General features: G+C 39.2%; 1 protein-coding gene across 1 annotated transcript in view; it reads right to left on the reverse strand.

The window, feature by feature from the left end:
• Positions 1-14,990, reverse strand: part of PIG-T (phosphatidylinositol glycan anchor biosynthesis class T) — a 260,582-nt gene that overhangs the window by 101,411 nt on the left and 144,181 nt on the right. The gene's annotated exons all lie outside the window — the stretch shown is intronic.

Below are 14,990 nucleotides of genomic sequence, written 5' to 3' on the forward strand. Positions count from 1 at the left end.
TATGACGGACTGAAAATAGGAAGGTTGTTACTCTTCATGAATCAGCACAGTCACCCTCTGCTTGATTTAAACTATGAGATTCGTATATTGCTTTTCTTTGAAATCTTCAGGGCCTTTAACTAAACTATAACATTTTGTGCGAAACTGAACAGCCATAGTTTCTTAATCCAGTCACATATTTCTGGACATTGGCCTGATTTTGATCTCTGAAATGATAAGGCTGTCTTCCAGGCACAATGCAGCTGTTATTGTTTATGCCATTAGTGATAACTCTACAGAGCATGATTGCTATTATTATCTGCAAATGAGATCACTAGGGCTTGGATATTGACAAAAAGCCATATTTTTTTCTGAGTACTCAAGCAGCAATTAAGCATATCTATATCCAGAGTAGTTGAGAACGTGAACTGGATATTTGTTAGAGGGTTGGTTATTTGATAAATAATTTTAAAGACATAATTCAATATTCAAATCGTTATCATTTTATTAGCTGCTGGAGTTAGTCAAACAGATCACTTCGCAGGCGAATTAAATGGGCTTTGCGAGGCTGTGTTGCTAAATCTGCACGACTGAAGACTGGCATGAGAACACCAGTCGAAGAATGAAACTTCGCCATGGGAGCGATCTGAATACAGACTTCTAAGCTGGCAGGATTGCGCCAAAGCAAGTACGCTAAGGTGACACTGACTGAAACCAATGGTGTGTTTGTGTTTGACGCTGATTTCTAGCCACGGCTGAGTGTTTTGGCTTAACATGAAGGAACATTTTATTTCATCGTTATCATAAGTGTTTTTATTTCGTTGGTGCTGATTTTAATACCCTTCTTTTAGTTGAAGATGTTCCGCATTAGGAATGAAACATGTACTATATTTTTCTTTCTTTTTGTTTTGCTATTTGCTTTACGTCGCACCAACACAGATAGGTCTTATGACGACGATGGGATAGGAAAGGCCTAGGAATGGGAAGGAAGCGGCTGTGGCCTTAATTAAGGTACAGCCCCAGCGTTTGCCTGGTGTGAAAATGGGAAACCACGGAAAACCATCTTCAGGGCTGCCAACAGTGAGGTTCAAACCCACAATCTCCCGAATACTGGATACTGGCCGCAATTAAGCGACTGCAGCTATCGAGCTCGGTATATATATATTTTTCAATTATCTAACTAGATTTTAAGCTGGAATAATAGTTTGATGATAAACGGGGTTAAAAGTCGGGTTTCACAAATAGGAAATGTCCTCTAACTTTCAATTACTGCATTGATGGGGTGAAAGTTCCTTTAGAGGATCACTGTAAGTACCTAGGTGTTAATATAAGGAAACCTCTTCATTGGGATTATCACATAAATGTGATTGTAAATAAAGGGTACAGATCTCTGCACATTGTTATGAGGCTATTTAGGGGTTGTAGTAAGGATGTAAAGGAGAGCACATATAAGACTCTGGTAAGACCCCAAATAGAGTATGGTTCCAGTGTATGGGACCCTTACCAGGATTACTTGATTCAATAACTGGAAAAAATTCAAAGAAAAGCAGCTTGATTTGTTCTGGGTGATTTCCGACAAAATAGTGTTACATGTAATAAATATCATTTTTGATCCATATTGATGATATCTGATTAGAATAATAACAGTAAGTTATTTATGAAATTGACCACCTAATCAATACAATAAATATTGTACTGATTAGAGTAGTGTTCAAAAACAATGAAGGTATATATTAAACTACCTGTTCAATACTTTACATCCACTTATAAGTGGTTACATAAACATAATAACACTTATTTGGGACATGTTTTGCCCCGAATTTAGGGCATCTTCAGCCTAAAATATAATCTTCAAAAGTACACATAATATTAAAAGAGAAGCTAAAAGATTAGCCTAGTAGCCTAATTACTAAAACTTGGTACATATAATGTGAATAATACAATGACACATTAATAAAACATGTTAATGGAGCACTGTTAACAATCATACTAAAACTATCTTGTCCGAGACTAAAACTTCCACCAAATAAAATTACGTAGTTCTAATTAAAATGGTTACACTAAAATTGTTTGTGGTTTCACCTAATGTGAGATTGCGTATATTGCCAACAAAATAAAGGTGTTAACACAAGCACAAAAAAGTATGTCATGCACACAACATGTTCAAGGCCACTGTTAAAGTCGTAAATGTGAAGGTAGTAAAACATTCAAAAGGTAGATAGATAAAAGTACTGTTGAAACTGAAGCATCAGTTGATTATCATAGAAGTGGCCCTTTATACAAGTAAGATTGTCAGAAACCTTTGCCAAGAGACACCAGTAGATTCTAGAATAATGTTCACTGTAAGAGAAGGAAAGAAAGTCTTAAAAAGGTAAACACAAGGAGAGAATCCTTTTACGTTGCTTAGAATAGATGAGGACTTACGCGTTTGTTGTAAGTAGTTACTTGTTATCTTCCATTGTGTTAATAACCGCCATTCTGTTGGCTCTGTGTCTCGTATTGTATTTGTGCTGCAGAGGCGGTAGTGAACTCTGAGGGGAAGGGACCGGGGCGTGTGGAAGGGAGGAGGGGATGGGTGGAGTTAACCGTGCGAGTCTGACGAAGGGGCGGAGTTATCAAATTTGATGGAAGTAGGCCTATTATCCGAAGGTATGGGTGGAGCTTTAGAGTATGAAGAATTAAATATATTAGGAATCCTAATTTTATCTGAACTAACCGTCTTTAATAATTTAGGTGTTAATTCATGTAACATGCTTTTAATGTCTGTGATGTCATTAAGATTCTGATCCTTATTATACGTCTGGTCTAAATAGATATATAAACTTTCTAGTTCGTTTAACATTCTTCCTTTTTCTATATTTCTAATTATCGCTAAATCTTTCTCTATGGATTCAAATCGGTGACCAGTCTCCTTCATATGCAAACTCATCGTTGAGTATTTTGTATGTTTTTCTGCGTTAACATGTTCCTTGTATCTTGTCATAAAGCTTCTCCTAGTTTGTCCAACATATGAAAAATTGCACTGTGAACATTTAAGTCTATATACTCCCGATCCCAAATAATGATTTTTGTCATAATTAACTTTATTATGATTAAATAATATGGATTGGTTAGTGTTAGTAGTTCTAAATGTAATATTAAAAATATGTTTTTTGAATATGTTAGCAATCTGGCGAATAGCTGGATTGTTATAAGTGAATGTAGCAAACTCAGTCTTTTTGGTTTTGTCTGGTTTCAGATTCGTTGATAACCTGCTCTTAATTTTATTGATCACTCGATTGATCATTTCTACTTTGAAACCATTCAGTTTAGCAAGATCCCTAATATAATATAATATAATATAATATAATATAATATAATATAATATAAAATATAATATAATATAATATAATATAATATAATATGCCCGCACTTACAAATCCGAGTGTTGGGCAAGGCAAAAGAAGCATGGTCAGTAAATGCATGTAATGGAAATGTGGATGCTGCGATGGTCAGCAGGTGTCCCCTCTTGGACCGAGTGTGGAATGAGCATATACGAGGATCATTTAATACGGTCCCTATCAGCGAGAAATTGGAGGAGCAGCAACTGCGCTGGTATGGACACGAACAATATCGCGATGACGATCATCCCATTAAGAGAGCTCTTGCAATCAAGGAACCAAGGAGAGGATGCAGACATCTGAGAGCAACATGGTGGCGTACAGCCGAAAAGGCCTTGAATAGAAACGGCATTCCAGTAGCGGAGATATTCAACCATAGGGAGTACTCTCTAAGCGTCAGAAGAGCCGACATTGAGTGATACTTTGGAGTGTCCGTTGTGGACACACATACAGCCTGGAAAGAAGAAGAATAAGAAATCCATGTGAACGCCGAGCCACGAGATAATGGTTCAACAGAACTGAATGTAAATCGTTACATAATGTTGGTAAATAAGGCACTCCAGTCTAGGCTATATATAATTTTATTCATGCTGGGTAAAACTGTAGTTTAGGGGAAGGCCTAATATTTCATTCTCAAATATCTGTGTTATTAGTGGTCCTACCAATAAATACAACACACAGAAAGACAACTTCTGATCATTTATGTCTTATACAGACTTACCATACTGGCTATGATAACACAGATATTCATAATTTACTCTTTTGTTGCTTAATCCATGCCAACGCCAAGCATCGCTGACATGGAAATATTGTTTAATCATGTTAACTCTCAATGGTGGTGTTTCTGTCGTGATTGTCTTAAGGCGCATTTAGACGGTGTCTTTTTTGTGCAACGCCATATGCGGCACCGCATGCTGTATTGCAAGCTGCAAGGTGCACGAGCCGCAAGAACCATGCGTCTTGCCTCTTCATGTTCACATAGACAGAAACGAGGCACATGCAATTTTCGAAAATGGCTTCTAAGCAGCTTAAATGTGCTAGTGCTACTGCTGCTGCCGCTCTGATAATTATTGCTAACAAATGCAAACGTAATCGAAAGCGATGGGTGTCAGACTTCCTGTGTGGTTGGAGTACGATATTAAATATTCTTCAAGATGTCAGTATTGATAACTATTTGTTTCGTAATTTTACTCGGATGTCTCCACATGACTTTGAGATACTCTTGCAGTTGATTGGGTCATTCATAAACAAGGAAAACACTAATATGAGAAAAGCCATTTGACTGTACACGAGGTTAGCTGTGACTTAATGTTCTCTAACTATTGGTGACTCCTGTCACACAGTTTTTACAAGTTTTCATTGCCTATTTACAGAGTTCAAACTTTAAAAATAAATCATTAAATCAAATGTTTGAAAGATTTACAATGCTCCTTCAGTCATCAGCATAATCACTGTCTGATTAATTAGATGAGCTGTCATTTAAATTTATTATAACAGATCAATAGTACATCTTCCGTGAGCACATCTTTCACCCAATAATGTTTCTGAATTTTATTGGAGTGACCAATGCTCCACAACTCCAGAGTAACAGACCTCAGGCTTCTTGGCATAGATCCTGCATCACCTCCATTGACCTTCCTCTCTCCGCCTGATTAGACATATTCACTTCAGGTATTTCACATCTGCCCATATCAACTCTAGGCGTTAAGCTCACAATGAGCAACAGCCAGATGAGTTCTACGTCAGGACAAACATGCTTGATGGTCTGCTAGAGTTTCTTTTCGGGTGTCTGGAAGTGCAGCTTTATAGATTTTTCCTTTTCTCTTTGTCAGACTCCGTAGCGGAACGGTGAGCGTGTTGGTTTTCAGATACAAAGGTCCTGGGTTTGATTACTGGCCAGGTCATTGAAATTATTTTATCTTCTCTCAGGGCTAGGTGATAGGGCGTATTCAGTGGTGGTGGTGGAGATTTTTGTTTTAAGAGGAAGTACAACAAGGTAATCATCTTCTCTGAACAAATAAGTGGAAGAGAATTTTAAAATACAAAAACGAAATTATTTATTCAATAAAGTAATTTGGAAACACAGTATAAAATAAAACAAAAAACAATTATAGAATTAGGCCGAAAGGATTACTAACGTATCAAAAGGGAACGTACATTCCCTGAGTAACAGTACACTTGTAATTTATATACCCTTGATAAGTCCACTGTCACACATAAAGCGGATGACGAGATCAGCAGTAGTCACGTCATCGGCTAGTATGCGTTCGAGTGTTTCCTGCAGGCCGAGGCTCCGTCTTAGGCCAGATAGATCGGCGCACTCTGTGAGGATGTGGGCCACGGTGAAGTCGGCACCACAAGAACACACTGGGGGGTCTTCCCTCTATAGGAGATAAGAGTGCGTGGATCATAAATGACCTATCCTCAGCCTGCATAGTACTATGGCCTTTCTCCGTGAAGGTCGGAAAGAGGACCGCCACACGGTAGTTGTCTTCTTAATTGCTCTCAGCTTGTTGGGAGTTCGGATATCTAGCCACTCCGATTCCCAGGGCGCCAAGATGGTTCAACATAGCTGAGAACAAATATCCTTAGCAAGTACACTGACTGGTCTTGGAGGTAAAAGTACAGCTTCCTTTGCAGCTTCATCCGCAAGTTCGTTTCCCGAAATCCCAACGTGGCTTGGAAGCCACGCGAATGTGATTCTGGTGCCAGCATCCCATAACCTGGCTAGAAGGTCATATATCTGTCGCACCAGTGGGTGTTGAGAGAAACAGCTTTCAATAGACTGCAGAGAGCTTAACAAATCGGTGCACACAACAGAAAGTGGCTTCTTTCGTCACACAGTGCAAACTGCAGAGCCTCTAAGGTGGCGTAAAGCTCTGCAGTATACACGCTACATACTTTCGGGAGTGAGATCTTCGTGCTCATATCATCAATGACGAAAGAGCAACCAACATTATCTCCGATTTTTGAACCATCCGTGAAGATAAGTCTCGCAGCCGGATATTGGTGAACAAAGTCCTGGAAATACCTCCGATAAACGGAGGAATCCGTGTTTACCTTGGGTCCACATAGCAGATCTAGACGTATATCCGGTCGCGGAACCAACCACGGAGGTACCTCGCTAAGAGTTCTTTCAAGACAACCACCGATATCAATATTCAAATCATGACACAAGCTATCAATCCGAAACCCAACCGGCCGTGTGGCACTCAGCCGGTCTTGGTACCGATGGTGGTATTGAGTACGATAGATGCATTGATAGCTTGGATGTAGCGGCATTTCACGAATTTTGGCAGCGTACGTGAGGAGTAACTGCTGCTTCCTTATCCGTAAGGGTGGAACTCCCGCTTCAGCGAGTAGGCTGGGAATGGGGCTAGTACGGAAAGCACCCGTTGCCAGCCTTACTCCACTATGGTGAATACTGTCTAAAAGGCTCAGCGTAGATTTTGATGCTGAGCCATAAGCTGCACTTCCATAGTCATCTTGATTGATAAATTTCATTTTTATTCCGTACTGATAGTCACTATAAGTCATAAATGAAAGAAAAGTTCCACCTAATCAATACTATTTTATTGTCACATGTAGGACCGGTTTCGACCTCTCAAAAGGTCATCCTCAGCTACATTAGAATTGCATTTACATATTGTGCCTCATATTGAGAGCTAATGACATACTCTAGAATTCAACGATTTTAAAGTGGTTATACCCATGCTGAGAATTCTGTATTATACAATTACAAAAATTAATTGCTCTTATTACACTCAATGTACATATGTAAGAATCTAATATGAGTTCGTCTTTTCTTTAGTGTTATGAGTATGTCGGAGTATTTTTAAACATAGGCATTTGCCTAGTCAGTTTAATTGATCTCTAATCTTATGAATATTTAGTCCTGTATGAAATGAACTTAGCTGAACAATTGGAAATAAAAAGTATTATAGCCGTTTTAACCATAATTTACACTAAATGTAGAAATATACATGTTGATAGTTCAATAAAACAAATTACTAGCCAAAATAAAACAGTAGTAAATATAATTTAACGTGCTTGACTGCACTGTTGATTGTCTAATGCGGCAGGTAATAGTGGTTCTTGCATTGTACAGTTCGTGTTATATTAGAATAATAAGAAGTTAGCACATAAACACTTAAACACATTAAAACAATAAAAGTCACAATAAAAATGAGTGGACATGGTTTAACTTAATTGCACTGTTGTCTGTCTAAAGCTGCAGATAATAGTAGTTCTTGCGTTGTTGCAGTGCGTATTATGTTAGAATTATGTGAAATAGCTCATAAGCAAAACTCTTAAACACATTAAAACATTAAAATCACTGTAATGTGCGTTGGATGTAAACTTCAGTTGACAGTCCAAATTAATAAGAGACAGACACCTTCTATGTTGTTTGCAAGTTTTAAGCTTAAAATATTGTAATCATTGCCAAATGTATGAATATTACACAACCACTTTCAATTTAGTATTTTGTAACCTTTAATAATTTGTTTGTTTGGCGTTGAGTAATATTCTAGAAATTTGTTCACTTTTTGAATCCAAGGTCGTTAATGGTGGCTCTTTCCTTTCTTATGATGGTGAATATTGCTGTGGGGTGGTTGAGATGTTTGCTGTTTGGCTGTCTGTCGCGACAGGACTAAATATTCATAAGATTAGAGATCAATTAAACTGACTAGGCAAATGCCTATGTTTAAAAATACTCCGACATACTCATCACACTAAAGAAAAGACGAACTCATATTAGATTCTTACATATGTACATTGAGTGTAATAAGAGCAATTAATTTTTGTAATTGTATAATATTGAATTCTCAGCATGGGTATAACCACTTTAAAATCATTGAATTCTAGAGTATGTCATTAGCTCTCAATATGAGGCATAATATGTAAATGCAATTCTAGTGTAGCTGAGGATGACCTTTTGAGAGGTCGAAACCAGTCCTACATGTGACAATAAAATAGTATTGATTGGGTGGAACTTTTCTTTCATTTATGACTTCCATAGTCAATCCGGGAGAAGACCGTAGCCGTGTAAAATCGCAGCAGTACCGCACGGTCAGCCCCCCACGAAGTGCCGCTGAGAAACTTAAGCATGTTAAGTCTCTTCATGCAGGCAACCTTCAACTGACGGATGTGGGGCTGCCACGTAAGTCTCTTATCAAAATGGAGACCCAGGAATCTGCAGGTGTCAACCACTGGTAAGACACTGTTTCGCAAGCGGAGCTCTGGTTCGGGATGCACAGGCAGACGTCGACAGAAGTGTACAACAGAGGTTTTCGCTGCTGAAAATCGAAAACCGTGTTGCAGGGCCCATCTGTCAACTCGGTTAATAGCTTGCTGTAGCTGTCTCTCAGCAAACGCCACCCTTCCGGAGCTGTAATGTAGAGCTAAGTCGTCAACATACAGCGAAGGAACGACTGCGGACCCAGCAGCGGCAACTATGCCGTTGATGGCGATTGCGAACAGCGTGACACTCAGTACCGATACCTGAGGTACTCCATTTTCCTGAACGTAATATTGAGAAAATGCATTCCCTACTCAGACTCAAAAGAGACGGAGGGACATGAAGTTCTCAATAAACGTTGGCAAATTTCCCCGAAATCCCCACTGGTATAGTGTGGAGAGAATCCCATATCGCCAGGTAGTGTCGTAAGCTTTCTCCAGGTCAAAAAACACGGCGACTAGGTGTTCCTTCCGGAGAAAGGCCTCCTGAATGGCGCTCTCCAGTCTGACCAGATGATCAGTGGCAGACCGATGAGAGTGAAAACCACACTGGTAGTTAGACAAGAGACCCTCCTTTTCCATGGCCCACACAAGACGCCGGTTAACCATTCTTTCAAATAGCTTACAGAGGCCATTTGTAAGGCATATTGGCCTATAACTATCCAGAAGTTTTGGATCTTTACCTAGCTTGGGAATAGGTATCACAATTCCCTCACGCCAGTGAGATGGATACACTCCCTTATTCCATATTCTATTGAATAGGGTGAGGATATCCTTGAGACATCTGCCACTCAAATGCTTCACTCAAATGCTTAAGCATTTGATTATGGATTTTGTCCGGACCAGGAGCCATATCTCTGCATAGCGCGAGTGCACTCTGCAACTCCCACTCCGTGAAGGGCACGTAGGGATGCCAAGCGCTAGAGGCAAAAGAGAGATGGTGTGCCTCTGCTTCATGCTTAATTGGGGGAAATGCAGGGTCGTATCTCCTAGAGCTGGACGTATCTGCGAAATGTGACGCGATGTGTTCGGCAATGACTGAAGGAATCGTAACTATATCTCCATTAATGGAGATTCCGGGTACTGAGGGCACATTCTGTACTCCGACAATACGGCGGAGTTTTGTCCACACTTGTGATGACGGAGTATGTGCCATGATGGATGACACATACTTTTCCCATGTAGATTTCTTACTTTCTCGAATAAAAAAACGGGCCTTCGCACGCAGACGCAGGGCGTATTCACAGCGTACCCTTTCTTCAAAATTTCAGTAGTAATGGTGGGCTGCGTTCAACCTATGAAACGTCTTCTGATGGGGACTTTGTCACCTTGCACGCCATTCCCTTATTCCACTTTTTCACCCCATAGCACAACATATTCATTGCGAAGTGGCTCTACATGACTCAAAGCTGAAAGAGAGCAGTGACAGAGTTCAGCTGGCGCGGCAAATAGGCCAACCGGGCAACACTGCTCGGCTGATACGCAGCTTTCTTTTCTCAAAACCACTAAATTAAATATAAATCAACAATTGCATGCAGGCAAAAAGCAGCTTTAATTTTAGCTTGATATTCTCACAAGCTTTATAATAAGCCAAATGTTTTATTGCTATGATCACCTAGTAATGAGAAAATATTATTTCACAAAATTTACAAGAACTTTTTTCACAAATATCATATGAAATAAAATCTTGGTGTACAGATCAACAATAAGTTACTTTAAGATGCATTACAGTTCAGTAACGATTAGGTCAATACTTTTAAAGTTATGAATTTTCAAAGTGAGAGTTCCGTTGGAAATAGAAAAAGTACCAGCACTTTCTTTGTTCAATCTGCATTAAAATTTTAACTGGGCACAATAAAAGTTTCTACTCCACATAATAAAATGTAGAACAAATTAGGCTAAATTTTGGTGCAGCTAGTTTCTATGTGGGACAAAGGATAAACTTTTTATTAACATATTTACTCGGGTGTCTAGGCCTATGCTTTTTTCCACAACAGTATGTTGCATGAGTGACGCACGGAGTTCTCCACTCTGCTTGGGGAGCACTTGCAACTACTTGCGCCTCGTCGCGCACACAAGACTGACGCATGCGGCGCTGCATGCTCCAACTTGCCTTGCCTTGCCTTGCCTTGCCTCAAGCTGTACGAAAAAAGCCACTGTCTAAACGCGCCTTTAAGGTGATAAACCACATGTTCATCAACCCGTATCAGTAAGGCAAATTGTAAAGGTGAGCAACAAACTGAGAAAAAAAGTTTGTGAAAGAACGTCATGAAAGGAGAAAGATGGACTCTCTTTACACTGGATGCTGTAACATCATAGAGTCGGAAGAAAATCAACAATATTGAACGCTCATACAATTTATTAACAATAACATTCCAATGACTACATTTTGCTGTGATGTGCTTTGTCTCTTCCGCTGCCACTCATCTTCAACAAATAGCATTACTGCTGTGTGTCCACTAGAACAGTTTGCCTGAATATTGGCGGAAAGTAGCAGGGGAGTTACATAACTTTTTTTTTAGCATGCCAATTCTCTGGTTCATACATGTTCTGATAACGACTGGTACTTGACTCACTGGTCCATCATATTTTTCCAGCTATTCGATCCCAGCTATGAGGAACTGATAGGAATGGGGAGTGTGCAAACTTAATAAAAAATGGCAGACCAATGTTCACTGCTGTTGTGGCCGGGTCATTCCAGCTTGGAACTTGACACTGTTAGAATGCCAGCATAGTACTGTTCGTGAAAAGTGAGAAACTGTCTTTTTCATTTGATCGAGAATTTCATATGATAGCACTGCTTTTTACGTGACATTCCAGTTGGATAATATAGTATTCTGACAAGAATACAGACATCACTGTAATGACCTATGCCAAGTTCAGTTACAGAAAAGTGGATGGATGGAGTTTAATGAAACTAAGTATCTCAGTTTACAATAAGGTCAAGTACAATCTTAAATATAAGTAGCTCAAAACATTTCAGCAGGAGTAGGTGCCTCAGAAGGGACCTAAAACATAAAACTTGATGTAGCTCTCCTATGGTTGGTTTTATATGATAATAGCTCATGCCGATTTTTTGTTCTCTACATCTTCCCAATACTGCCAAAAATAAGGGAAATATCAGTGGCATCAAGTGAAATTTTAAGTCCAACAGCCAGTAACTAACTCTGTAGACTGGGAAGAGAGTGGCTATGGAGATCGTTCCAAAATGTTTTAAAAGCTTTGCACATCTGTCAGTATTCCTTAAACGTTAACCCATTTTTTGGCTTTCTTTTCAAGGGAAGGAAGAGATCAAATCAAGATCGGCAATAATGCAAACAAATACAAAAGTGCAAAGCACCACAGAGAGCAAGGAAGCGAGTATGTCATGACAAACTACTGATGGGGGGAGGTATGCCCACTAATCTGACTCAAAAATATGGGGGAAAGCATGAAGGTTAGACAAATGTGTAATCATGCACATCTAAGTGGTTGTCCAGTCAGCAATGGGTACTACAGCTAGTTCTGCAATAAATATGTTTTAGACGTATGGGTTTTTTAAAGGTCATCAAAATGCATTTTTCCTACATTTTCCAGAATAAAATAATTGTTTAACACATAGGTACATTAGGGTCAGTTTTTTGAACATTAGTGTAAACATTATTGGACTAACCCCTATACTGTTGTTCTGCACTGCTCATCTGTTTTCATTAGCTGTTTCTTATCTATGCAACAGTTTTAATCTTTCTTGACCTTGATGCATTTGCGTGTACAGTTTGCGCATCAGTTTCTTTATGTGCACGCATGGATTGCATCAGTTTCAGAAAAGAACCTGGGCTAATCCCCTCAGCTCCATACGGATAGTGTTGAGTTCCATTTTATTAGAAGTGTTGACAGCTCTGATGCAGCTGTGCTCATTCACTCAGTTAGCTAGAAAATTTAGGACTTTTAAGGTGTGTATGTGTTATTTAGTTGTACAATACAACTGAAATGCTAAAAAACAGTCAATTGCAAGCCTTTTAAAACAGTCTGTGTCATTATTTAGTGAAAACATATTCTCAACTGATGGAACTGTAAAGTGTGCGAAATTAAAGTTGCTGCAGATAAATGTATCACCGTACAACAAGCCAGGTGTGAAAAACTTTTCTGAGCTCTTGAAAATGTGAGAAAAAGAAAAGTGTCCTAATTATGGTTAAAAGAAACGGCTTCAACATCAAGTAACAACTCATCTACCTGTCTGACCCATGCTTTTAATCAAATCACGGAAGAGGTCAGATCAAAATTTTCAGAAGCAGATAGGACTAGTACTAATGAAAGTCTTCCTGACAGTACTATTCCAAACTATTCCAAAGACAAGACCCCTAATGAATCTTTGTCCCCAGAACCAGTTTTAACATGCTGGTGGACCTGGTTGACTGTATGCATATACCACTTGACAATTTTCAGATAGTAAAAGAAGTATTGAAGAGCTTTGACAGGACAGACGCTATAAATATTGGGAGTTTAGAGGGCATGTTTTCGGATCCTCAACCCAAAGGTAAATTGGCTTCCATAAAATCACAAGGTGTTCATTTTTGCCACAAAACCTTTATCTCCCTAGAAGAAAGTGGCATGGCATTAAAAAAGTCAACAAATCTGCCGGAGATGGAGCAGCCACCATTCTTCTACTTCGCTCTTTTCCTTTTCTACGTGCCATGATAAACTAATGATCTCCAGGATGAACGATTGAGCGCTGAAGTCTCCCAGTCGTTAACATCAGTGGGACACATCTTCATGTTAGCCTTCATTACATCCTTAAATCATTTTCTCTGACCTTCAAACAACGTTTACCCACTGTTAACTCAGAGTAAAATACTTGTTTGGGAATGCGATTATTGTGCATGCATATTACATGCCCTGTGATAGATGGCGTCTTAAAACCATGGCTTTTATACTGGTAGTCTGTGCCTTACGAGGACACTGACATTTGTGAGTCTGTCTTGCCAGGTCATATTCAGAATTCTTAAACATCACTGGTGATATTGTTTCAGTTTTTAATATACAGTCTGAAGCATGTCCAGAATTCAGATCTGTATAGTAAACTGGGAACTACAACTGAATTGTATACAAGGATCTTTGTTGCAACATTGAGATCATGATTGTCAAATACTAAAGATCTTAGCTTGGCCAAAGATGTTCCAGTATAGTTAATTAGATTTCCGAAATCTATATTTGCCCTTGATGAGAGGATGTTGCTAAGGTAAGAAAAGGCTCACTCCGTCAATGGAGACACTGATCTGCCTGTGTCCTTCTCCAGGGAGTGGTTGTTAGAGATTCTGACTTTTACTGGTCTTTAGTTTGAAACCAAATTGTTACTGTTAAATGAAGTAAGAAAAAAAAACCATACCAGTTTCCCCTGATTGATACTGTTTATTTGCTTAAGACAATTTTTTTTAAATGCTATTTGTTCAGGGCATCGACCCATGTGGATCTTTTGCCCCTACTGGCACCATATTTTATGAACCTGCGTGTAATTGGAATGGCAGTAGTGTGGAATTTTGTGTGTGAGGAAAGAACTGGAAAATCCAAAGCAAAGCAGCTCAATTTGTTCTGGGTGATTTCCGACAAAATAGTAGCATTACAAAAATGTTGCAAAGTTTGGGCTGGGAAGACTTGGCAGAAAGGAGACGAGCTGCTCGACTAAGTGGCATGTTCCGAGCTGTCAGCGGAGAAATGGCGTGGAATGACATTAGTAAACGAATAAGTTTGAGTGGCCCCTTTAAAAGTAGGAAAGATCACAATATGAAGGTAATGTTGGAATTCAAGAGGACAAATTGGGGCAAATATTCATTTATAGGAAGGGGAGTTAGGGATTGGAATAACCTACTAAGGGAAATGTTCAATAAATTTCCAATGTCGTTGAAATCATTTAAGAAAAGGCTAGGAAAACAACAGATAGGTAATCTCCCACCTGGGCGACTGTCCTAAATGCAGATCAATATTGACTGATTGATAAGGAAGATTAAGGACGTCACAAACACTCAGTCCCCAGACCAGGGATATTAATCATTACAATTAAAAACCCCTGGCCCAGCCAGGAATCGAACCTGGGGCTGCCGGGTGACAGGCGGATGCGTTGCCCCCTACACCGCGGGGACTAAGAAAAATCAAAAACTGTCTTAAATATATTCTCAAAGGCAAATTAAAAGCTGCCTTAAGCAAATAAACAGTATCGATTAGGTGGATCAGTTGTATTTTTTTTACTTCTTTCAACAGCGTAAAACATCGATACGGAAAATGCTGATGATTGCTTGCAACCAAATTGCTATACAAATAGAAGAAAACTTCCAAGCAAAAGAACAAAAACATAGAGCAGGCAGAACAAAATTGGTACAAAGTTATACTACCATCATAACCACATCTTCCAAGAGATAC

The sequence above is a fragment of the Anabrus simplex genome, chromosome 7, assembly GCF_040414725.1.
Source record: "Anabrus simplex isolate iqAnaSimp1 chromosome 7, ASM4041472v1, whole genome shotgun sequence".
Classification (NCBI taxonomy): Eukaryota; Metazoa; Arthropoda; class Insecta; order Orthoptera; family Tettigoniidae; genus Anabrus; species Anabrus simplex.